The sequence below is a fragment of the Mustela erminea genome, chromosome 14 (assembly GCF_009829155.1).
Source record: "Mustela erminea isolate mMusErm1 chromosome 14, mMusErm1.Pri, whole genome shotgun sequence".
NCBI lineage: Eukaryota > Metazoa > Chordata > Mammalia > Carnivora > Mustelidae > Mustela > Mustela erminea.
Genome location: NC_045627.1, coordinates 55,063,182 through 55,086,798, shown reverse-complemented (window position 1 = coordinate 55,086,798; position 23,617 = coordinate 55,063,182). Strand labels below are relative to the sequence as shown.

Here is a 23,617-nt window from a genome sequence, read left to right as displayed (position 1 = left end):
TTCCTGATTTTGATGTTTCCATGTAAAGATTGAAATATCACAAGGAAATCTGTTGTTGTCACCCCTGGGGAAGTAACAATGCTCAAAGAACTAGGAAGTGCTCGGTGGTACCTTTGATTTATCTTACACAATATGTATGGGAATAGGTACATTTGTGGTAACTGTTAAAACTCCCCTTATCCCAACCTTCAGGAAACTTCTTCCTTCATGTTTCCTTCCCTGAAATAAAGCAGCAGCCATGTCGAGTTCAGGTATCTGTGGTTCTCTAGCAAATGTGGTTTATTTCTTGAAGCTGGAGTTGGACAGGTATATGAGAGAGGGTGTAAAACATATAGCCAAAGCTGTAGGCCCACTGCAGTCAGAGGAAATGTTCTGAGCCACTATGAAGGTTAAAAGACTACATGCTTCTGTGTAAGTCCTGTTGGGTTAGGCAGGATCTCTCTGAACTCCTCCTCAAATGCCTGGCAGGGAGCCGGTGGGTCAGTTGACAAACACAAGCTGTTACCAATGTAAATCTGATTTGTGGTTGTGTTGTGTACTAGGTGCCAAGGGCCCATGTTGTTTCCCATACACATGTGCATGCATGAAGGCACACACACACACAGACACACACACACACACACACACGCATGAGCTGCTCCTGGCCCTCGGGACCCATTTCTGCTCGTGGCGTCCTCCTTCAATCTGGATCACAGAAACTGGAAGTAAATATAATTCGTAAAGTGGGCTATTTGTTATAGCCTTTTCCTCTGAATGTTTAGAAACCCATGCTGAGAAAAGCGAATACTAAAATACTAAAAGCCCCTTTTACAAGAGCTTTGAACTTCCATCAGGAGTGTGTGTGTATGTGTGTATGTGTGTGTGTGGTTTATTTGTCTTAAAAAGCACATTTCTCCACCAACTTCCACACAGGATGCTTTCCCACCATAAGGCCATCTTATTTTAAGGGTGGAAATTTAGTTGAAGATAATGTCTGAGAACAGGGCGTGGACAAATACTTTATATATAAAAGAAAATTCAGAAGAAAAGCATAGGCTTCCCCAATATAAATGAAGCATTTGTCCCCCGGTGAATGGTTTCCTCTTCTCCTTGAGCATATTCACATGTAGGATATTTAGCAGGTAACATTTTAGGGTGGTTCTAGAAGGTGCCTGAGAAACCCTTGGTTCTGTGGCCCCAGAAAGACATAGCATTGATCTGAAGGCCATGTTCAGCAGCAGGGCGGGGTGGCGTGGGGGTGGGGGCGGGATTCCTCATCCTTTTGGCATGAAGATATGTGTGGAGCTTATCCATAGCTCTTGCCCTCGTATGAACAGAAAACAGCCCTCTCTTCTGGGACTCTTCTGTTCTCGTCTCTCCTCCACAGGCAGCAGTCTTGATGGCCCCTTTAGAACTGTAGGGATTCATAGGAAGATTCTTAGCTGACATCACAAAAAATCAGCACCTCCACATGGAGAATCTTTCCATTTGAAACCCCTCTCCCCATCTGCAGCCGAGGCTGGCTGGGCGGCAGTGTAATGGCAGAGAGAACACGCCTCATGCCCAAGGTTAAGGGGTACTATGAGTGCCCAGAAGAAATCACGGTTTATCTTTGCCACTCAGGTTTTCATGGTTGTGCCAAGCGATGAGATATTTTTGCAGGTGTTTCTGGGATGTGCAAATCACAGGACCTGGCCAACCAACACCTCTCAACCAGAGCCTGGGCCCAGAGTGTGACAGGAAGGCCATCGACAGGAACATGGTGACTACAGGAACATCAGTGTCACAGGGAACCGGGCCAGGTAGCATGGAAGGAGTCACAACCTGAGACCACCCCAAGCACTGTGAGTTCAGGAGTTCTATAGTCCACACCAGGAGGCACCATAATCCTGCATCCTTTCAGAGGACACTGAGAAATTCATGTGCAAAGTTAGCGTGAACAGGCAAGGTAAGTACCTTCCAAAACTAAAAAAATACCAAAAAAATTTTTTTGAAAAGGAAATAATTTTGATATGCATACACAGGCAATATTTACTGTGAAAAGGGTCAAGTTCATGAATAAAAATGTTATGTTCATTTTAAGTGTCCCTGTTTCTGTTTATCTTGGTCAATTTTGTAAGCAGTACCAGGGTAAGTCATATGCTTTTTGGTTGCTCCTGTTTGTCACCTCCGCCAGTCCTTTTCTGCACATGTCATTCACCCCGTGGAGGAAAATCATTCCTGTGTACTGGAAAGGGTCCAGCCCCAGAGAAGGAAGTATTTGAGGCTGCCTCTTGTTACCTAAGGCAAGAGACTTTGCCTGGAAGTCTGCAGAGAGCCCGCATGGTACCTACGTCACAGCCTGTCTTCAGACACTTCTCCCACCAAGGGCCTATGATGTGCTGCGCGCTTTGTGCCTCTTAAGAGTTTTAAAGAGCTTAAAAATTTTCCTGGAGGCTCTGTGGCCACAAGACCTGGCAGTCCAGGTGCCTGCTAAGGGTCTGGGGGACTCCCTAAGTATATGGAAAGAAGAGATTATCAGAAATGATTTTTAAGAAAAGAAATGGCACAGAGGATGCAAAGGTTCTGGTCTCTCATAAGGTAGTCATTGAAAGAAGTAAAAGAAGAATTGTGGTAGAAAATTGTATTTTTTTAAGAGAAGTCCAATTACATATAATCTTTAGTTTCACAGAAGCAAGTAAAGACCATCCAAATGAAAATGAACAGAGGTTGTTTATTCTGGACTTGCTATAGCGAGGGAGTCAACCACCATCACTTGCTTTTAAAATAAATGTAAAGCAGGCAGAGGAGGGGAAAAGATTTATAGTTTAAAAAGGAGGTGAGGGAGGGAGGCTTCAGGCATGTTGTGACTGGAGGTTGTTGGCACGGGGAATCTGGAGGTAGGCTACCTAGAAGCCAGGCATCTTATGAGATTGGCTTTGGCAATATACTTGGCTTTCTCTGGTTGGTCCTGATTTGGAAATAACAAAAGTGGGAAAACTGGACCAGCCCTGACCATTCTGGACTGGTTCCTGCAGAGGTGTGGGTCAGATTTTCTCAGTTTACATGTGGTCCAATCATTGTCTGTTTGCATATTTGGACTCAGTCCTCCTTTCGGATCATTTGCTTGCTTGTGAGAAGTTGGAGAATTCAGGGAAGTCTAGAAATCCAGATCTTCGCCACTTTGAGATCGATTGTCCAGTCATCTCTCTGGCCAACTGTACCATGAGGTCTTTTCAGCCTTTCTGTTATATCATCATGGAGATCATGTGATCTGTGCAGAAGCATTTCAGACCCTGGAGAGAATGCAGTGGACCAGTATCACGACCACTATGACAAGAACAAGAACAATTAAATAACCCCTGTAAGATGCTTTGAACCCAGAACCCTAATAACCCAGGCCATGAATAAATCCCATGAGGTAGCTTTTGCTCTTAAGGTACTGTATTGCCTGCCCTACCTTCCCTATGTCACTGATCCAAGTATAATATTAGGAAGGGCACACACCATGACTAACCCACATGAAATTTAAAAACAATGCAACTGTCTATTTACAGCTTTTTTAGTTTTGCCTTAAGGTAGTAATCAGTTTGTGCTCTATGAGTAGTTTCAGGGAGAAATTTAGCTGTTTGGCATGATGAACTGTAGTGTTTACTTGAGCTTCAACCTTGTCTCTTTTTGCATGGTTCTCGAACTTCATAATAGCCACCTTTGCAGTAAGTAGAGTGCATCTAAAAACTGCTTAACTTGCTGTCCATTTTTGTGGGGGTTCTAGCATCCTAAAGTCGTGTAGTACTCCAAAAGCCTATTTTCTGTCTACATATATGTTTACTCTCTAGGCTTTGGCTAGTTAACAAGCTCTAGTAAATACAATATATTCTGCCATTTGGACTGATTTTATCTCAGGAGAAGACTATATTCTAAAGGATCTCTTCAATTAATGATAGTATATGCTGCTTGATAACTTCCAGTTTCAAGAATGATTCATCAGCAAACAGGATTAGCTCAGGGTTCTCAATATGAGACTATAATTAACATATGAGTAAGGTACAGAGAGTTCTCAAATTATCTGATTTTCAAATTATCAGCAATAGGCTCCCCTTCTTCTGATTCTTCTGATAGAGGAAGGAGAGTGCCTGGATTCAGGGTGTTGTAGCAGTAAGTAGGACCTGAGAGGGAGAGAATAATAGAATTTCATAAGAGTTTAATCAGTGGCTGAGAAGTGCTATGTTTCCAGTCAATAGTAATGTCTCTATTTCAGGAAGAATCATGAGATCAAGCAAGGAGCTTGGAACTAGCTCAGCAGAAGCATCAACAAATTTTGTAGTTGAGCACTTGCCCTGGGGGGATAAGTCTTTACAGCATGTCAAGGGAAGGCTACAGTAAGTGATGGGTTTTGGATAGTTCCCATGGAAGTCCAAGGGCTTGTCCAGATTGCTCTTGCACAAACAGGCAAAAGGGCTTTCTCCTGTCTCAGATGTCTAGGGAAGGAGACCTTTGAGGAGCTACCCACAGGTTCTAGAAAGCCTATCCATATCTGGGCTCCCAGACGAGAGAATCTCTTATTGTAAGTGTTGGCAATCAAGGGCTCGATGCTTACAGTTAACCATTCAGGAAACAGAGGAAAACTGTGGGTTGTTTGAAATGCTTTCCATATGCCATATGTTTACTCCCAGGAAAAAATTGAGCAAAAGTGACAGGGTTTAATTCAGAAAAAGTGGCACTTGAATCTACCAGAAATTGAAGAGGTTGCCATCAACAGTGGGTAGAATTGACCCCCCCAAAAGATTATGTTCAAGTCTGTAATTCCACAGCCTGTGAATTTGCCCTTATTTGAAAATAGGGTCTTTGTGGATGAAGTCATATTGCACTATGGGGGCCCCTAATCCAGTGATTGGTACCCTTATAAGGAGAGGGAAATTTGGACACAAGGAAGACACAGGGGAGAATACCATGTGAAAATGGATGCTGGTCTGGAAAGAACCCCAAACTCAGGTCTGTGAACCAACTTGAGCAACAGTGTTCTAGGGCCTATGCCAGCGTTCTGCCCTATGATTCTCCATATGTTAAACAAACTTTTAGAAAGTAGGCAAAACAGTAACATAAAAGACAGCAAAAGGGGATGAAGGGAATGGTCTGATTCCATCAAAGATTCCAAATAAATGGGAATCAATAACAAAACCAGATTCCCAAACTGAGAATTAATAGCCAAGGAACTCAAGGCAAAGCAAGCAGAGGTCAGACCCGATGCCAATTTGCCATATCCTTATAGACTTGATAAACCAAGAACAGCAGGGCACAAGGGGCCTCTGTGAATACCATGCCTGAGTGAAAGCTATGGTCTGAGGCAATAAGCAATGAAGGCCATAGCTTGGTGGCCCCATTAAGGAAACTATGGAAACAAAAATGGCTCAGTGAGAATAGGCAAAGGTTCTTCAGAGCTTGCTATATAGCAAGGGAGTCAGCCCTCATCACTTCCATTTGGCAAGAGCTCAAAAGCAGGTTAGGGGAGTGGGAAAGCTTTATAGTGGAGGAAGACGAGGACGAGGAGTTGGGGGGGAGTAGGAGGAGGGGGAGGGGGAGTAGGGGGAGGGGGGAGGGGGAGGAGGAGAAAGAAGAAGAAGAAAGAAGGCACCGCCACCTCAGAGTGGAGATTCTTGGGGAAAAAACTCTATTCTTCTGATATTAATATACCATAACAGTACTTTTGTATTTTTCTCAATGGAACTACTTATTTTATTTGTATCACCCATTATCTGCCACAGAACTTGAATTATGCATTATTGTCTCTCCAAATTTAAATTACATGCATTTAGTATTTGATTTAGCAATTCAAAAAATAATAAAAAGCTAACAATTTAAATCCATTGATGGCAGAACCTCAATTATTTTAAAAACAACAATGCTAATGAAGAATCCAACTAGCAGTGTACAAGACATGACTGCTAACCCTAACCGCACTGCTTCAACTTCTGGTCGGTTCCTGTCCTGGGTGAGCCTCTGCAGTTTCCTCTCTGAGTTTCTGTTTTCTCTAAGGTAAACTGATGACCGTAACCTACTCCACAGGGATGTCAATAAGATTGGAAGGGTTAAAACTGGGAGAAGCACCTGCTGCTGAATGCAGCCTGTGCCACACATGGCTACACAGCATGATCAGTAAGGAAAGTGTAGGATAAAGGAAGAAAAACAAAATGCTATAAATAAAAAAGAAAACCCAACACTGATAAGGCTAGTGGAGGTAGACAAAAAATAGAATGTTTAACGTGGAAGGGAGTAGTTCTACTGTGCACTGCCGCACAATGGAAGGTAACGCTCTTTTGCATCTGATTAGTGGAGTAGACTTATCTTGCTATTACTTGGCCCCCACTAGAGGAAAGTTAGAGCTGTAGAATTCACCAGTACTCAGGCATTCATGCATCTGTGGGTATGCAGTGGGCATGTATAATGGCTCAGGCCCTGTGCCTGGCTTAGGGGTGCTTGAGAGAAAAGGAGAAGCCATGTCCCTGCCCTAGGGGAGCAGATAGTCTCATCCAATTTAAAGTCTGTAGGGGCAGCAGAAAAAGAAAAAAAGCCTAAGCATTTGCTGTTATTGGATATGAGACTGGAGGACAAGATCCACATACCCCTTTTTCTGTAGACTCCTAAGGTCCATCAGCAGGAATGTCAGGCACAGGCTGATTACAATGTCTTAACTAATAATATGTAGTAACTTAGAGTGGGATGGAGGGCTTCAAAGCTGCCAGCCTGGGAACATAATCCCCTGACAGTTCAATGGACTTCCATTTATATTTACTTGCAGTAACCCCTTAAATATTTAAAGTACTTCTGTCTTATCCTCTTAAATTCACCAATATTGTGCTCTGTACCCACTCCCTAATTCTCCCAGGAGAATTTACATTTGCATTTATACTCCCAAGCTGGATCCTCAGGTTTACAGAACAAAAACACCCATGGCAGTCTTAAACTTTAGAGAATTTATGCTAAGTAGACTCACACAAGGCTGACTGCCATACCAGAGCATAATCAGGCATCTGTACAGAAAGCTTAATCATTCATGCCATCCTCTTGAGGGGTCTGAGATTCTGGATAAAGGAGAGATACTTGTGTATTCTTATTTTAACCAATTCAATTCACATTTATTGAATGCTTCTTACGTGCCGAGTAGTGGTAGATGAAAAAGACATGGTCCATATCTTCACAAGGTCCCAGACCCATGGAATCTATGACTAGATGAATTATTTACTCTTGGGCCAGGTTGAGGGAAAGAGTGTTAAAACTATAAATGCTTACAGTTGCTCAGAAATGACATGAGAGTGGAATGACACCTTGATATTAGGAAGAGGCTGGACATCCAGCAAGCCTGGCTTAGAAGTAGGCTATCCACTCTCTTAGCAATGGGATTTCCCACAAGACGTATCGGAGGAGAACATCTGTATTAAAGACATCCCAATAACCATCACACAATGAAGACAGCTGTGATTGGGAGCAAATCTTCCCTTCTAGGAATGCCACTTCTATGGGATGCATCCCACAGTCACCCATCTTCTGCTCTAACTAATGTACTTAATGGTGACAGTGAGCTTCAACTGCCTGCCACCTGCCAGGCAGTGTGCCAAAAGCAGCAAACACAAAATTGCATTTAACACTCACAACACCCTTAGGAAGCATATGCTATCATTACTGTCCCTACAACACAGCTGAGGAAACAGGCTAAGAGAGGCTAAGTGTGGTCACCTGCCAAGGTAGCCACTAAGGAAAGCAGAGCATGGTGGGAGGCAGACCCCACAGCCACTCTTAACCACCTCCGTGTCCTGCCCAGACACAAGCAGGGGCTGGTGCTGCCTGATATCTCTCCCCCTGCACAGGCTATCACTCTTCAAGGCAGCGTCCTTGGGGGATGCTCTGAAATAAGCAGTTGAGTGGAAGGAATGTTGGGGAGGGCTTTCTTTTTTTCCACTCACTAAGATCATACAGTCTTAGCTCTCAAGCCATCTTCCACAATGTCTCCCTCGTTTCACATATAAGGAAACCCACCTACGTCCAAAGTAATGGAAATGGCTAAAGGTCCAGTGGCAACTCAGGACTTCCTCGCTGGGAACATCAAGCGCAGCCCAGCACCCTCGAGGATGCTGGGACATCTCTGTCGATCTGTCAGTCCTTAGCTCAGTGCCCACGAAGGCACTCTTCGCCCCTTCGGGCTCCCAGGACAGATGTCCCGAGCAGAACTGCGCTGCCATCCTCGGCTGAGTCCCTCCCTCTCGCAGTCAGCGGTCCACTGGAGCTGGTACTCCTCTCCCTGCAGACTCTTGTTCCTGTGGGAACGATTTTCTGCCTGGAGCACTCTGCCGGTCGCTCTAAATCGTTTTTGGAACTACACACACACATATTCTAAACAGATAATCGATTAGTCATTACTGTATGTCAGTTACTGCGCTTCCCAAGTCTGACAAGGGGCGCGGGCGAGAAAGTGGGCGGGGCTAGGGCGGGGCTGCCGGGGGTTGGGTGTGGGCGGGGCGGGGCAGGCGCGCGCCGCGGCGGCAGCCTCATTTCCTCACGCGCGCCGGAAGTGGCGGTCGTCTGCGCGGCCGCGTGTGGTGGGCTGTGAGGCGGTGATAAGCCCTGTGCGGCGGGCGCCGCCGGGGTATGCCCGCGGCCGGGGAGGAGGTGGCGGGGCGGCGGTGGCCTTGCGCGGACTGGTGAGCGCGGTGAGTACCCGGCCCCACCCGGCCTCGCCTGCCAGTGGCTCTGGCGGCTCGGGCCGGGGCAGTCGGGGCGCGGGCGGAGGGCTGTGGGTCCTTGTCCGGGTCGGGTGGCTCTACGGACGAGCCCGCTGGGGGACCCTATCCCGATGGGGTCGCCTCCCGGACAAGCCCTCGGGAGGCCGCTGCGGTGTCAGGAAAAGTCACAGTTTTTTCGGAGCGGTTTGAGTCTCTTTTGAGAACGATGCTGTCAGAGGACCGTTGGTTTGGGTGTGTTTTATTTTTATCACTTTTTTTTTTTTTTAAATCTAACTCACCCCTCTCTGTGCTTCTCTCAGTGCATAAACTTTGTAGTCAGCTGCTACCTCTTTATGGCGTTAATGTAGTAGTCTCTTGACAGCACACCCTCGCTCTATCTGCCAGAAACCAGACGCCTTTAAAGACGCACATCTGTGTAGGAATTAGTGGGGCCGAGGAGACTACAGGACTGGGAGCTTCTTGCATTTTCAGTCTTCATCTAGAAAATTGCGCTGTTTCTGAACAGTGGGCGGAGGAATCATTTGTAAACGCAGTACTGATGCTTTTATTGGTGATGACATTATTTGCAGAATGAAAATTTAATTATAAATCTTAAGCTCTTATCCTTCAGCCTGTTCTTGAGATTTATATGCAGCGTCTGGACATTTAACCTCATTGAAGGTTCTCAGGAGCTGGGTCTTTATTTCTGGTGCAATTAATGTTGTCTTTAAATGTATTAAAACAGTGCTTCCAGGGCGCCTGGTGGCTCAGTCCTTAAGCATCTGCCTTTGGCTCAGGTCCCAGGGTCCTGGGATCGAGCCCCGCATCTTGTCTCCCTGCTCAGCCGGGAGCATGCTTCTCCCTCTCCCCCTGATTGTGTTACCTGTCACGCTGTCTCTCTCTCTCTCTCTGTGTCAAATAAATAAAAATAAAAATCTTAACAAAACAAAACACAGTGCTCCCAAATTTAGACATGGGAAACCAAGTATCTTATGACTCAGAATACTAACCTTCATTTTGTATTATTTTTCTGATACCATTTGTTTAAAATCATCTTACAGCTAAAAGAATATAAAAAGGATTTGGGGTTTCCAATATTTATGACTGAATATGGTTGACTACAATATTTATTGAATATTGACAGCTTGGAAATTACATTTTTTCTTAACTTTTTTATTGAGGTATGAAATACATGTGAAGTCATCAGGTACATAAATCTTAATTATACAACTGAGTGGATTTTTATATATTTATTAACTTGTGCTACCACAAGCTAGACCAACAAATTATATTTACAGAACATTTCCATCATCCCAGGAGTTTCCCTCTGTTTCTTCCAAGTTTTACTCCTGCCCCCAGTCAGTGTTATGATTTCCGTCATCATCTTAGTTTTGTTTGTTTTGCGCTTGGTGTTAATGGAATCATGCAAAATGCTTAGCACATTGCTTGTGAGAGTCACCATGATGTTTCATGTATCAGTGGTTCATTATCTTTTATTGATGGTTAATATGCCATTGGTATGACTACATGGCTATTCTTTTGTTGATGGATATTTGTGTTTTCAGTTTCTGTTATTACATATTTTGAAGAATACTATGAACATTCTTATAAATGTTCTTGGTGAACACCTGTGTGCATTTCTGTCAGCTATGGAATAACTATCATAAGGTGGGCAGAAAATTGTTTTAACCAACATGGAGTCTTTCTTTTTCAGTAGAATTTGTTATTTTAACTTCTGTAACATTAAAGATTGGTAAAAAGCAAAACTATTTTGAGTTCAAGACTTAAGCGATTCATTACTCTATTATTATTTATTTCTTTAGTTGCACATCTGTGACAATCTTCTACCTGCCTCTTATTATTTGTTTAACTGTTAGATAAGTCTGTTAGAGCTGGTGACGATCTGTCCCTGAAGCTTATTGCATAACACTTAGATAATAACTGTGTTACTCAAGTTGGTGGTTGTTAAGGGAAATGAAACACCAAAAGGATGTGACTAAAAAATGGATAGAAAATCATGGGTTTGCAAGTTAAAAAATTATCTTGTTGTTGTCATACTATACAAGTCTGGGTGTAAGTATAAAATTGAATTATAGGGTTAGTTACAAATATGAATTTACTGCAGGAGTACAGTGATTTCCATGTATAATGAGATGCTGATACCTTTATAATGGGGATAAACAACAGAAATTAGTAGCGTGTAAGAGCTATGTAGAACTGGATCTGAAGCAATGGAGTTGATGTAAGGAATAGAAGAAAACTTTAAAATTAATATTAGTATGCTCAGGTTTGGGAGGGCATCATACCTATTTAACATATATAGACTGCCTTGAAAATAATTAGTTCTTGAATATTAAAAAGTAGAAATAGGAAAAAATAGTTATGACATGGAAAATAGATCCAGAAGAATCAATGAACATCTCATAGCAGTTCCAAGAAGAAATAGAAATTAGAAGAGGAGAAATAACTGCAGATCATGAGGGTAGGAGTATCCAAGCTGAATCTTGGGCATCCAGAGCCAAACAGAAAGATGTATCAGGAGACAAAGTGTTGGCCAAAAATCAGCCCTTCCCTCTCTGGTCTCCATTTCATCTGTGTAGTAGGAATGATCAGTAAGTATACCTTTTCAGCAAGCTTATAGAAAGATGTGACACAAGTCAAGAGTTTCTGGCTAGCTAACAGCTTCTATTCCCCATTCTCTTCCCTTGCAACTCACAGTAGATGCCTGATTTCCCTTTCTCACCTTAGGGTAGAATGTCAAAAGAAGAAAGGAAAGCAACAGGAAATTTCTCTAAGAAGTATCTGAGTTTATGAATGGACTTGAAGGAGCAGGAGGCTGGCTGAGGACAAAGCAAAAGCTGGCGCCTTGCACCCCCCCCTTCACCCGCTCCCCTCCATATGTGTGGTGTTCCTCAGGCACCCCGACTGCCATAAAATGATAAATGGTTAACTTGCTGAGATCACAATCCTGCAAGACAGGAGTCTCCCTTGGTTTGCAAATGTCCTTGAGATTTACAAACAAAAAAGTTACCTTATCAATAGCCCAATTTCCAGGGACACAGAACTCAGTTCCTCAAGCCCTAATGTCACCCTCCCCTCCATAAAAAACCGGAGGCGGCAGAGGTAGAAGGAAAAGTAAATAAAGTTAAATTTCTTCTAAACCTAAATCTCATTAACAAGGATGCTTGATAGCAGGAATGTAACATTCCACCAGGAGATTCCCAATTGTCTTTACTTGATAGTAACCAGGCCTTCAATATCCTGATAGTGCTTTTTTCGCATGCGTGGGCTAACCGGCCAGTTCTGCTTCTCTAGTTCATTCATACAGAGAGTCTTAAAAGAGTATTGATAGACACAGTAGATACATTCCAATGAAATTTATTAACCTCATGGGTAAATTAATAAACAGTCACATAAGTTTCCAAAGAGAAACATATGGTTACCTATAAGGAGTGGAAATCAGATGTGCACTTAGTCTTCTAATCTTGAACATAGAATGTTAAATAGCAGTGGAACATTATTTAAAAAGTGCTTACGAGACATCTTTTGAACTAAGAAACATCCCTAACCAACCTGTCATTCAAAGTGGAGGCAAAATAGGGGCCCTGGGTGGCATGGTCAGTTAAGCATCTGACTCTTGGTTTCAGTTCAGATCAGGATCTTGGGGTGTGAGATCAAGCCCTGTGTTGGGCTCCAAGCTCAGTGAGGAGTCTGCTTGCTGGAGTTTCCCTCTCTCTCTGCCCCTCCCAGCACTTGCTCACTCTCTCATTCTCTCTAAAATAAATAAATAAATCTTTAAAAAAAGAAAAAGGTAGGGGCAAAATTGTAAGAGTATATAAAAATGTAAAGATTCAGAGCACAAGTTGCCAAATGTGGCTATTTTAGTATGATCTGTGACCCAAGAGTGGCTTTTATATTTTTAAGTGCTTCAAAACAAAACAGTAAAAGAAGAATAATACTTTGTGTCATTAATTATAGGTAGTTCAAATTTCAATATCCATTGGAATATAGCTATGCTCACTCATTTGCAGATTTCTGTGGCTGCTTTTGTGCTCCAAGGCAGGGTTGATGGTTATGATATTTACTACATGGCCGTTTACTTGAAATGTTTGAAAATGAAATGTTTGCCCTGATTTAGAGCCAGAAATAGATCTCTTCCACATGTATAGGAATTTTGCTTATGGTAAAGGTGGGATTTCCAATTAGTGACAAGAACATGGATTATTAAATAACTGGTAAGAATTGACTATTTGAGAAAATAAGTTTTATATTAGGATTATTTCCAATAAAGCTGAAATGGAGAAGTCATTCAGGAAGAGACCATTTGACTCCATTAACAACAACAAAACAAAACTTTACATAAGTGAAGTAACACCTAACACTTACTGAGCCCTTAATGCTTGTCATGTTTTACTTGACTGATTGTTATAATTGTTATAATATAATTGAAATGTTGGTTCTATAATTATTCTCGCTCAACAGATGAGAAAACTGAAGCTTATATATATTTTTAAGGATTTTATTTATTTATTTGACAGACAGAGATCACAAGTAGGCAGAGAGGCAGGCAGAGAGAGAGGAGGAAGCAGGCTCCCCGCTGAGCAGAGAGCCTGATGCCGGGCTCCATCCCAGGACCCTGGGGTCATGACCTGAGCCGAGGGCAGAGGCTTTAACCCACTGAGCCACCCAGGCGCCCCGAAGCTTATAGAGATTTTAAAAACTTATATAAAGAAGAATTAGAAAGTGGAAGAGGGAATATATGAATTTAGCCAATTATATGGATAAGACAAACTAAGAGAAATGTTTATAATCTGTTAATACCATTTTATAGGTGTTATCTATGTCAACACGTCTGGGTCTACCTCATTCTTTATGAATATTATATGATTGTCTGCAGTTTACTTCATCTTCCTATTGATAGACTTTAAATTGCTTTTCTCTTGCTGTTACATATAGCAGTAGTAAACATCTGCATGTGACTGTATACTAGTATGAGTATTTCCATAGTATAGAGTCTTAAAATCTTAAAAATGGAATTGTGAATTGCTGGATTAAAAAGCGTGTGCATAACATCAAATTTGTCCTCCAAAAAGTGTTTGTGTCTGTTTTTAGTTTATCTTTAATGAAAGGAATTGGAACATCTTGGAAGAAATCTTGGCCATCCAGACAAATTATCATTTTATAGATGAAGGCCAGATAGGTTTAAGTATTGTGCCCAAGATTACACAGCTATTATACTTGACTTTTTTAGTTGCTTTTCCTGTGCCACAGGCTGCTTTTGACACATTTTTGCCTGTATTGATAGCATGAATATTTCTGTCATTTGTTTTGCTGAAATCTGAGTACCTTGAATATAGTTTAACCCAGAAACACTTCTCAAAATGATCTGGTATTACTTGTTCTTAGCACCCAACACAGTGTCTATCTTAGTTAATTTCGACAGCCATAACAAAGTACCACAGACTGACTTATGAACAAGAGAAACTTATTTCCCTTAGTCTGAGATCAGGCACCAGCATAGTTGAGTTCTGATGAGGGCCCTTTTCTGGGACTGTCAACTTTCTGGCAGAAAGAGGGCTATGTTGTTCTCTGGGATATCTTTCATAAGAGCACTGATCCCATTAAGGAGGCCTCCCATAAGCCTCATCTCCAAATATTATCACATTGGGATTAGGATTTCAACGTATGAATGGGGATTGGGGAGAGGAACATTCATTCAGTCCATTGCAATACCTAACACACTAGGTATTCAAATATTTTTTAATGAGTACTACCTTCTGGTGACCAGTACTTTTATTTCTAAATACTTACAAACCATTTATTCAATGACATATTTTAAAAATCCATTTATCATTGTAACTCATCAATTGCTCAAGAAATAAATGGTTCTAATTCCTTTCCTTATAAATACTGATATTTCATAAAGTTTTAGGTTTTGTTTTTCCTGTTGGTGCTTCTGTTTCCCAAATAATTTTGTAACTTTGTTTTCATTGTGTAAAAAGTGAACTAAAAATTACAAATTTAGTTTTTGAAAACTATAGTAAGAAACTGTGCAGAAATTTAGGAAGATTATACAGAATAGAACTTTTAAAGTAAATAGATTCAAATGGATTGTATTTTGCAAAAGGCAGTAAGTTACTCTTACTACATAAGTTATTTTGGCACACTGCAGTATAAGTGCCATGGAAACAATGTATGAAATATGTATAAGTAGTACTATAATATTAGAGAATCAAAAGATTGAGTAGGGGGTGCCTGGGTGGCTCAGTGGGTTAAAGCCTCTGCCTTTGGCTCAGGTCATGATCCCAGGACCCTGGGATCGAGCCCCACATCGGGCTCCTGCTCAGCAGGGAGCCTGCTTCCCTTTCTCTCTCTCTGCCTGCCTCTCTGCCTACTTGTGATCTCTGTCAAATAAATAAATAAAATCTTAAAAAAAAAAAAGATTGAGTCGAAACTGCTTAAAGGTCATAGTGTTATGTAGTGATCAACATCATAGGATGAACTGTGTTTAGCACTCTTCTGTTGTCTCAAAATCACAAGGCAAATAGAAAAGATGTGAGACCTTCAAAGTAATAGGAGTTCTGCTTTTTTAAGAGTGGATGTTGCTGATTTTGTTTTTGTTTTTTGTTTTTAAGTAATCTTTACACCCAACATAGGGCTCAAACTCATAACCCCAAGACCAAGAGTCATATGCTCCACCAACTTAGCCAATCAGGTGCCCCTCTTATTTTGTTTTTTAAGTTCAAACTTGGAGTCAGCAAGTCTTCATGCTCATCTTTTTAATGAACAAAATGGAGTTTTCTTAAAAATGCTTCTTCAGTGCTTCTACTAAAACTAAGTCTGATTTGGTTTTATTTTTTTAATGGCTTCATTGAGGTATAACTGACATATATATGCTATACGTATTTAAAATATATAATTTGATAATTTGAACATATGTATACATCTGTGAAATCATCACCACAGTCAAAATAATAAACCGTATCTATCACTCCCAAAAGTTTCCTTGTGCCCTTTTATAATTGCTTCCTTTTACCAGTTCCCTGACTCCCACCTGGTCCCAGGCAACCACTGACTCTATCTGCTTTCTGTCACTACAAGTTACCTTATATTTTCTAGAACTTTATATAAATGGAATTATACAATATGTACTCTTCTGTTGTTGAATTTCTTTCACTGAGAATAATTACTGAGATCCACCCATGATAATGCATATATCAGTATGGCTGTACTACGGTTTATTTATCCATTCACTTGTTGATAAACATTTGTGTTGTTTCTAGTTTTTGGCTGTTACATCTAAAGCTACTATGAGCATTTGTGTACAAGTCTTTGTATGGACATATGCTTCATTTCTCTCAGATAAATATCTAGGATTGAAATAATTGAATCATGATAGGCTTATGTTTGACTTGTTAGGAAACTAAAAACCATTTTACATTCCCACCAGCAGTATATGAAACTTCTGGTTCTTCCACATTGTCACCAACACACCCACTTTTTAATATTAACCATTCTAAAATTAGCCCTTCTATGTAATGGTATCTCATTGTGGTTTGACGGTGTTGAACATTTTTTCATGTGCATATTTGAAGTGTTTGTTCAAACAGTTTGCCAAGCTTAGTCTGAATACAAGTCCTTTATGAGATATATGCTTTGCACCTATTTTCTCTTGGTCTGTAACTTACCTATTCATTCTCTTAAAAGTGTATTTCAAAGACTACAAGTTAACAAATTTTAATGAAGTCCAGTTTATCAGTTATGCTGTTACTGTTACATCAAAGAAGTCTTTGCCTGACTTAAGGTCACAAAGATTTTCTCCTGTGCTTGCTTCTATTTTCATAGTTTTAGGTTTTTCATTTAGATCTGTGATCCATTTTGAATTATATCCTAGTGAATGTGTAGTATCTTCTTGTAGTTTTGATTTGCGTTTCTCTATTGGCTATCGATATTGAGCCATCTTGCATGTGCTTACAGGCCATTCTTAATCTTTTTAGAGAAATTTCTAATCAGATCTTTTGCCCATTGGGTTATTTATCCTTTTAAATATTGAGTTGTAAGCGTTCTTTATATATTCTAGACACAGGTCCCTATCAGACAGATGATTTACAAATATTTTTCCCCATTCTGTAGTTGTCTTTTTACTTTACTGAGGATATCCTTTGTAGGACTAAAGTTTTTAATTTTAATGAAGTCCAATTTATTTATCTTGTCTTTGGTCTTTTGGTGTCATATCTAACAAATCATTGCCCAATTGAAAACCACAGAGATTTACACTTATGTTTTCTTAGAGCTTTATATTTTTAACTCTTACATTTAGATCTTTGACCTACTTTGAGTTAATTTTTTAATACAGGGTGAGGTAGGATTCCAGTTTCATTCTTTTGCATGTGAATATCTGGTTGTCCTAGCACCATTTATTGAAAAGACTATTCATTCTCCATTGGATTACCTTTCTACCTTGTGGAAATCAGTTGATTTAATGTGAAGACTTATTTCTGGACCCTAAATTCTATTGATCTGTATGTCTATTCCTATACGAGTACCGCACTATTTTTATTTATTTATGTATTTAGTTAGTTATTGGGGGGCACATGTGGGAGGAGGGGCAGAGGGAGAAGGACAGGGATAAATAGACTCCCACTGAGTGTGGAGCCCAATGTGGGTCTCTATCCCAGGTCTTTGAGATTTCAGCCTGAGCTGAAGTCGGACACTTAACCAACTGAACCACCCAGGCACCCCAAATTAATTGATTTTTAGATGGTACGCCAATCTTGCATTTCTTGGATAAATCTCACTTGGCCATGTTGTATTACACTTTTTTATATGTTGATGGATTCATTGTACTAATATTTTGTTGAGGATTTTTATGTCTGTATCATTAAGGAATATTCGTCTGTAGTTTCAGTGTCTATCTGGTTTCGATAAAATACGGGTCTCAGAATGAGTTGGGATGTGTATCTATTTTTGAAAGAGTTTGTGAAGAATTGGTTTTAATTCTTATGAATGCTTGGTAGAATCCACTAGTGAACACATGTGGGCCTGGATTGTTTTTGTGGGTAGTTTTTGATTATTTAGTGTCAACATAGGTCTACTCATATTTACTGTTCTGTCTTGAGTCACTTTCAGTGGTTTGTGTCTCCAGTTGAAAGGGATTTAAATAATTTGAAAATTTATCATTATCCATATTGTTAACATTTCTGGTTTCTTCATTGCTTTTTGTAGATTCCTGTTTCCATCTGGTATCATTTTACTTCTGCCTAAGGAATTTACAGTGCAGGTCTGATGGTGATGAATTCTTTTAGCTTCTTAAAGTCTAAAGAATTATTTTCCTTTTAAGATTTATTTATTTACTTGAGTGTGCATGTGTACATTTGTGGGGGGAGGGCGGTCAGAGGGAGAAGGAGAGAAAGAAAATCTCAAGCAGACTCCCTGCTGAGCACAGAGCCCAATATGGGGCTCTGTCCCATAACCCCAAGATCATTATCTGAGCCAAAATCAAGAGTCTGACACTTAACCAACCAAGCCACCCAATGCCCCCAAAATTATTTTGCCTTGTTCTTTTTTTTTTTTTTAAGATTTTATTTATTTATTTGACAAAGAGAGGGAGAGACCACAAGCAGGGGGAGTGGGAGAGGGAGCAGTAGGCACCCTGCTGAGCAGGCAGCCCAATGTGGGGCTTGATCCCAGGACCCTGGGATCGTGACCTGAGCTGAAGGCAGAAACTTAACAACTAAGCCACCAAGGTGCCCCTTGCCTTTGTTCTTGACAGATACCTTTTCTGCATATAGAATTCTAGGTTGACATATATTTCCTTTCAGTTCTTTTTTTTTTTTTAGATTTTATGTATTTATTTGACAGAGAGAGATCACAGGTAGTCAGAGAGGCAGGCAGAGAGGGGCAGGGGAGGAAGCAGACTTCCCGCCAAGCAGAGAGCCCAATGAAGGACTCGAACCCAGGACCCTGAGATCATGACCTGAGCCGAAGGCAGAGGCTTAACCCACTGAGCCACCTAGGCGTCCCTCTTTTCAGTTCTTTAAAGACATTGCTCCCCTGTCTTTGTTTCTTATATGTGATATGTGTTTTTCTTGCCACTTTCAGGATTTTCTATTTATTTTAGGATTTGAGCAATTCAATTATCATGTGCCTCATTTTAGTTTTGGGTTTTTTTTTTTAAGATTTTATTTATTTATTTGACAGAGATCACAAGTAGGCAGAGAAGCAGGCAGAGAGAGGAGGAAGCAGGCTTCCTGCCAAGCAGAGGGCCTGATGCGGGGCTCGATCCCAGGACCATGGGATCACAACATGAGCCGAAGGCAGAGGCTTTAACCCACTGAGCCATGCAGGCGCCCCTCATTTTAGTTTTCTTTATGACATTGGTATTTGGTATTCATTGAGCTGCTTTTCATAAATTTGGGAAGTTTTCAGACTTATGTCTTTAAATACTTCTCCTTGTCCCCTCTCCCTTCTTTAGAGACTCTAATTACATAAGTATTCGACTGTTTGAAGCTGTCAAACAGCTTTCTACATGCTCTATTCATGTTTTTCATTCTTTTTTCCTTCTCTGTTTTGCATAATTTCTATTGCAATATCTTCAATTCATTAATATTTTATTCTGAAATGTCTTATCTACTATTAATTCCATTCAATGTATTTTTCATCTCAGACATTGAAGTTTTCATCTGAAGTTCAGTTCAGTTTTTTATGTTATCTGTGTCTCTGCTTAGTTTTTTTAACATGAATATCTATTTAAAAACACTTATAACAATTTTAATGTCCTTTTCTATGAATTCTAGCATCTGTATCAGCTCTAGATCAGTTTCAGTCATTGATGATTCTCATTATAGGTTCTGTTTTTATTTTTCTTTGTATGCCTGATCATTTTTGTTTAGATGTCAGACATTGTGAATTTTATTTTGCTGGGTGCTCGATATTTTTATATTCCTATAAATATTTTGAGGCTTCTTGTGCAGTTAACTTGAAAACAATTTGATCCTTTCAGGTCTTGCTTTTAAGCTTTGTTAGGCAAGACCAGAGCCATGTTTAGTCTAGAGTTAATTTTTTTCCCATTACTGAGGCAAGACCTTTTTGAGTACTATGCCCAATGCCCCATGAATTTGAGGTTTTCCAATCTGTCTGGTGGGAACATGCACATTATTCCTGGCCCTGTATGAATGCTGAGTTCTGTGTCTTCTAATTTTTTTTTTTTTTAAAGCTTTAGTTAGTTTCTTTATATGCCTGCACTTGTCAGTGCTCTGCTCAGTACCTAAAGGGTATGCTCTTCAGATCTTTGGAGTTCTCTCTCTCTATGTGGCTCTCTCTTCTGGTACTGTACCCTTTCAACCTAGCTGCTTTGATCTCCTCAGACTGCTGGCTCCATCTCATCAATTCAACAAGTCACCAAGGCTCTACTTATGAGGGGACTCCCTGGGATATGGCCTAGAAACTAAGGCAGTAAGCTGGGCAATCATTTGTTTCCTGTTTCTACCAAGGATCACTGTCCTTTATTACCTAATGTTCAGTATCTTGAAAACCATTGTTTTATATTGGGAGGGGCGGATTCTGGATTTTATTGGTTGATTTTTTTTATTGTTTTAAGTACAAGGGTAAATCTAGTCCTATTGTTCTATCTAGGCTATAAGAGGAAGTCTGTTTAGTCTGTCTTAAAGAGTAAGAAAATTAATGGCTCCTAGGGCACCTGGGTGGCTCAGTGGGTTAAAGCATCTGCCTTTGGCTCAGGTCATGGTCCCCGGGTCCTGGGTTCGAGACCTGCATTGGGCTCTCTGCTCAGCAGGGAGCCTGCTTCCTCCTCTGTCTCTACCTGCCTCTCTGCCTACTTGAGATCTCTGTCTGTCAAATAAATAAAATCTTTAAAAAAAATTAATGGCTCCTAGGGTTTCTTTCAACTCTGAGATGTATGATTTTGTGTTATATATCTTTAATAGCTCATTTTCCCATCTCTACAGTTATCTCATTCTCTCCTCACACCACTTAACTATTTGCTGTTTGTGCATAGAAAGTTGCTTGAGATTAACTCTGGGTTACAAATGAATCTTATTTATGATATGAACACATTACATAGAATGACGACAGTCAAGGTGTAACAGCTGAAAAATTGATGTTTTCTCCAACATGTTAATGTATTTAGAACTGTTATAATCTAGTCTTCTAGGATTTGGCTAAAGAGTTCCCTTCAAGAACTACGCAAATAAGACTATAATTGCTATTGATGGCAGACAGGAAATAAAATAAGCATGGTCTGCCTCCCTGAAAAAAAAAAAATTTGTGTTTGTGGTTTACAATTAATTTCATAAAAATTGTATTGTTAAAAAAAAAGACTATAATTGATACCTTTTATTTTTAACAACCACAGAGGTGTGCAAATAACACTTATATTCTAAAGTAATTACAGCAACTTTTCTTTTGTTTCAGTGGGTAATATTCAACTGTAAAAGATGTAACTGTAAGATAAGCATGTAAAGTATTGCAAAACCTGTATTTTGCTTAAGGGAGGGGAAAATGAAGAACTCAGCTTTAATAATCCCACTCAATAGTTATAGAACCTTACTTACACCTTTCATTTTTTTTAGCTTATTGTTCCTTTCCAAAATGAAGTTAATATCCACATCCATTTTAAAAGGATGACATAGAAAATATGTAAAAATACTTTATAAACCAGGATTCTTCAGGATTTTTGGACCACAGCTCCCTTATAAATATGTTTTATGTAGAGATCTCATACATATATATATAATTGCAATACAAAACTTAATTATATGTGGTGTACACTGATATTTCCTGGTCTTTTTCATTGAAAAGTAATCCTGTATTTAGTGACCCATTAAATGGATCATATCTCACAGTTTAAAATATATTGTCTATATAATGAAAAAAAAACTATAAAGTACCATATTAATAAAATTAATTAATAAAAATTAATAAAAAATAAAACTTAGATACTAAGTACCTCTTAGATACTTAGATACTTAGAACTAACATACTGTTAGTTCTTTTTCAAGTTTCATTTCAAAATAGTTTGAGTATAGTATAGTTATGCAATATTTTTGCAATTAGCACCTTTGCCATAAGCATTTTACCTGCATAGCTAATTGTCCATAAAGCAAAATCATGAAAAAAAGGGACATTTATTAAAAAGGACATATGAAACATGAAAAATGAACAAAATTTAAAAGACTATTGTAAAATACAGATACTTACATTAAAATGTGTGTAGATTCATGGCAATATTATATAAATAACTGATTTTATTTTGTGGATTGTACCTAAGTACTTGTGTTCATAGTCTTTTGCTCATAGTGTTGTACTTTTTTTTTTTTTGCTTGTTGATCCATGCCCTTGTTCAGCATTGCACTTTCTTTTTTCATGAAAGTTGTTTCTTTCATTAAAGAGGCATCAGTTTCCAAATACTAGAATATATATTTATAATTGAGCTTCCTATTGTATTGTGAAAGCCTTCTACACTATTGTTTGTTCTTGGCATATTACCAGGTGTCCATTGATAAACATTCCAAAGTTCTATGGGAAATGTGGGTTCAAAACTCTACCACTGTATAGATCATTATGAGGGCCAAGATTTATATAATATAAAAACAGGAGTACTGCATTGATGGAGCAGTGAAACCAAACTGTCAGCCAGTTGTTTTTTAGTCTTCTACAGGATTGCCTTATGGCCTATTAGCTATGCAGTGAAAATGCTTGTTGCAAATATGCTTCCAGCAAAACTACCTGGAACCTAGTCAAATATGTATAATTTATTAATAATTAATACAAGATTATGACTCTGCATTTCAGTTTTAGTCTTTTTTTTTTCCCTAACAAGCAGGCTAGTAAGAACTTAAAATAGTTAAAAGAGATACCTCTGAGTTTTAGCTTTCAAATGATGATACTCAAGTTATTTCTTATGCTAAGAATTATGGTTTTGAGACATGGTAAAGTCCTAGGGCTAATAACTTTGCATCCTTATTTTTTAATTAGATACTTCTCTTTATACCAAAATTTTTCCTATTTTTTTCTGCATCACTTAAAACAAGCTTTACAATCATAAAACAAATGGCATCATATTAAAACTTCTTTGTAGTTGATTAAAATTTTCATGATACTTGGTTATCATTTGTTTATTGAAAGTAACAAATGGCTACAAATGGGTACTTAAGTACCCATTTTTAAGTGCATTATTTTGGTCTACTAGCTATAAGAAGTTTGAATCTATCCTACATTTTTATATAGATAGGTGCCACAAGGAAAAAGAAAAAGGCATTAAGGCCTTCCTAATCACTGAGAAGGTGACTAGGACTGATGTTCCCCAGGTGATCTCCCTTAAGTTCTGCTGCACTGGTAGAAACCATCTCTATTAAAAGCCTGCTGGAGTATCACACATCCTTGACAAATACTTTGTTAGAATGAAAGTTCTCTCTGCAGTGGAGGCCTCCTGTCTCCTAAATTTAACATTCTCTATTTATAAAATTAAGGATTCTTAGTTTAAAAAGAAATAACGGAAGAGCTCACACAACTGGTTGAGTTGTGTGAACAGTATGGTATGAACAGTAGTGTGTGATTTTACATTTATTTTAAGTGTTTTTTTTAATTTTTTTCCCAGTAAATAACATTAAAATGGTCGTGTTTTTTCTTTAAATAGATTCTAAACCTTTCCAGACTTGTAGGAAATCTGTTGTTGTGTAATACAGTGGAAAGAATTAGGTGATCTAATGCTCAAATAATCTATGGGAGGACTTTGGATGTAAAAATGTTTCTTAATGTGTTTTCCAGATGTCTGTGACCTTTTGGAATTGTCTCTGCCCTCACACACAGACTTAATTTTAAGGCTTTTTTATTGGTTGGGTTCAGCCATAGAAATTAATGAAATAGAATGCTTGAATTAAATAAACTGGAAGAAAATATCTGTCCCTAATAAGCCATTATTA

General features: G+C 39.3%; 1 protein-coding gene and 2 long non-coding RNA genes across 9 annotated transcripts in view; 1 reads left to right on the top strand and 2 right to left on the bottom strand.

The window, feature by feature from the left end:
• Positions 1 to 38: 38 nt before the first annotated feature.
• LOC116573743 lies at positions 39 to 23,005 on the bottom strand. The gene is made up of 3 exons (XR_004278974.1): positions 22,934 to 23,005; positions 13,020 to 13,028; positions 39 to 49 (listed from the first exon to the last, which is right to left on the bottom strand). It is a non-coding gene; the product is annotated as an uncharacterized LOC116573743 (long non-coding RNA).
• On the bottom strand, positions 2,600 to 8,412 carry LOC116573742. Its single transcript, XR_004278973.1, has 3 exons — positions 7,993 to 8,412; positions 6,972 to 7,040; positions 2,600 to 3,288 (listed from the first exon to the last, which is right to left on the bottom strand). It is a non-coding gene; the product is annotated as an uncharacterized LOC116573742 (long non-coding RNA).
• CSGALNACT2 (chondroitin sulfate N-acetylgalactosaminyltransferase 2) overlaps positions 8,484 to 23,617 on the top strand; it is a 44,159-nt gene continuing 29,025 nt past the window's right edge. For 3 of the 7 annotated variants that reach the window (XR_004278965.1, XM_032314058.1, XM_032314057.1), the window contains exon 1: positions 8,486 to 8,663. The gene's annotated coding sequence lies outside the window, so the exon portion shown is untranslated. Of the gene's footprint in view, positions 8,664 to 23,617 lie in introns of all 7 variants that reach the window. The other 4 variants (XM_032314059.1, XM_032314060.1, XR_004278966.1 and 1 more) reach the window with 3 other exon arrangements.